At 78.9% G+C, this 2,500-nt stretch overlaps 1 non-coding gene across 1 annotated transcript; it reads left to right on the top strand.

Annotated features, from left to right (window-relative positions):
• Window positions 1-2,053: 2,053 nt before the first annotated feature.
• On the top strand, window positions 2,054-2,206 carry LOC147645923 (5.8S ribosomal RNA). The gene has a single exon (XR_015282081.1). It is a non-coding gene; the product is annotated as a 5.8S ribosomal RNA (ribosomal RNA).
• The last annotated feature ends 294 nt before the right edge of the window (window positions 2,207-2,500 follow it).

The raw sequence follows: 2,500 nt of genomic DNA, 5'->3' as shown, positions 1-2,500 counted from the left end.
GTCGGCCGGTCCGCCCCTCGCCCTCCCGCACCGGCGGGGCCACGGGCCGAGCCGCGGCGGTCCTCTCGGGCGCAGCGCCGGGCTGCTGAGGGAAACCCCGGGCCCCGAGTCAGGACGGCCGCGGTGGCGGCGGCGGATGTGTCAGGCGCGCCCCCGCCGGCGGACGCTCCCCCGAGGGTGGCAGCAATTGGGGGGGAGGCACCCCGGCGGGGCCATCCCAGGTCGTTTCCCTCGCCCCAGGGCCAGGTACCTAGCGCTCCGCGCCTGGGCGGTTCCCCGAGTCCTTTCCCCTTTCCCCCGCTCCCGCCTCGGCGTCGTCAAACGCCGGCCGGGGGCGCGGGGTTTGGGCTGGGACCCGAAAGGGCCGCCGAGGCCGGGCGGAGGTTTAAAGACTCGGGCGGCACGGCGCGCCCCGGCGGCGGCGGCGATGCCGGCGGCGGCGGCGGCGGCGGCGACGGGTACCCGGCCGGTGGCGGCGCGGCGTTCACTGAGGGGTGGGGAGCTACTCCCGCCGATCCCCTGCGGTGGCGTCCGTCGCGACCGGTCCCCCCCCGCTCGTCGTCGTCGTCGTCGTCGACTTCGTCGCGGCCGTCGTCGGCCGCGCCGTGCCGGGGAGGGGGCACCCAGCCCCCCTCCCCCCCCCTCTCCGCGGCCCGGTCTCGGCGGCGAGGCCGTGGCGCGCTGTCGGCCGCGGGGCCGATCCGGTCTCTTCGGAACGGGGCGGCGCCGGCGGAGAAGCGCCCCCGCGCGCTTCTCCGCCTTCTCTGCGCGACCTCGGGGTGGCGGCCCTCGGGCGCCCCCCGCGCTCCCTCGCCTCGGCCGCGCCGGCCGCGTCGGCGCGCATCTCCTCCTCCTCCTCGGGGCGTTCCTCGCCTTCCCCGGACGCGCGCGGCGGCGCCGTCCGCCGGCTCGTCCCCGGCCGGGACCGCGCGCCCCCCGCCCGGGCGAGCGCTCGTCGGTCGCCTCCGGCGGCCGGAGGTCCGGCGAGCGCGGGCGACCCCGTGCCGAGCGGCGGCGGCGCCGCTCGACGGGTGTCCCCCTGGTGGGACGGTCGGCCGGGAGGCCCCCGTCGTCGCCGGCGGCGGTCCCGGCCCGGGCCCCGCCCGTCGCTTCCCCGTCTCCCTTCCCGAAGGCCGCGTGTGGGCCGCAGGGAGAACCGCTCGAGGCCGTGCGGCGGGCGTCCGCCGCACGGCCCCCTCCCGCAGGGCGCGTGCCCGCGGAAGGGGCCCCGACGGTGCGAAGCGGCGGCGGCGGTCCCGGGAGTGCGGCCCCGGTGGCGGCGGGGCCTTTGCCTTCCGGCAGGCCTCGGGCGCTCGCGACGCCGGCTCGCGCCTCGGCGGCGCCCGCCTCCCGGCGCCGGCCGTCGGAGCGCGGCGGCGAGGCGCTCGCCTTCCGGCGGGGAGCGGTCCCCGGCCGGGGGCGGCGCCGGCGGTGCCGGCGGTCGTCGCGCGGCCGTCTCGGGCGCTGGCAAGGGGGCGGCCCGTCAGCGGGGAGGAGAAAGGCCGCGCCGCGCGCGGCGGGCGCGGTGGCGCTGCGCGGGGGGCCGATCCCCGCGCAGCGGTCGAGGTGGAGCCGAGCGCGCGGCGGGCGGCGGGCGGCCGCGGCCCCCCGGCCTCGTGCCCGCGTCGTCCCGTTCAGAGAGAAGAGGCCGGGCGCGGGCTACGGAGCCCCCCCGCGGTCCGGCGCGCGCCGCGCGGCTCTCCGCGCGGAGGCCGGGCCGAGCCCGGGCGCCTGGGCCGCCTCCGAAAGACGGCACGCGGGGCGGCGTCTCTCTTTTCCCCTCCCCTCGCCCGGGGGGAGGGGGGTGGTGGGGGAGAGGCGGTCGGGGGCGCGGGCCCCCCCGCCCTTTCTGGCCGGCCTTTTCGGAGCGTTCCGTGGGCGGCCTCGTGCCTTCCTTTTCTTTTTCCCCTCCGTTGGTCGTCTCGTTTGTGCTCGTACGGTCGGTCGCGAGGTCGCGCGCCCGCGCGTCCTCGCCGCAAAACCCGAGGGGGGCCGCTTCACGCGAGCGGTCCCGGCCCCTCCGCGCGTGCGGGGTCGGTGCCGAAAGCCAGACAACTCTTAGCGGTGGATCACTCGGCTCGTGCGTCGATGAAGAACGCAGCTAGCTGCGAGAATTAATGTGAATTGCAGGACACATTGATCATCGACACTTCGAACGCACTTGCGGCCCCGGGTTCCTCCCGGGGCTACGCCTGTCTGAGCGTCGCTTGACGATCAATCGCCGTCCCGGCGGGTGGGCCACCCGAGCCCTCCCCGGGCGGCGCGGCTGGGGTCGCCTCGCAGGCCCGTTCCCCTCCCCCGCGGTCCGCCGGCGGCGGCGGCCGCGGGAGGAGAAAAAGGGCCTTCGTCCCCCTAAATGCAGACTCGGGGAGCCGCTCCCGTAGCTCCCCGCTTCCCGGAGCGAGCCGCTGGGCCGGAGCTCGTCCTCGCGGGGGGGAAAAACCGGAAAGAAGGGCCGAGAGCGAAAGCGGCGGCGTCGCCAAACGCCGCCGCCGAGGGC

Source organism: Cyanistes caeruleus, unplaced genomic scaffold (genome assembly GCF_971803275.1).
Source record: "Cyanistes caeruleus unplaced genomic scaffold, bCyaCae1.hap1.1 HAP1_SCAFFOLD_144, whole genome shotgun sequence".
NCBI classification, from domain to species: domain Eukaryota; kingdom Metazoa; phylum Chordata; class Aves; order Passeriformes; family Paridae; genus Cyanistes; species Cyanistes caeruleus.
This window is presented reverse-complemented; position numbering and strand designations above follow the sequence as displayed.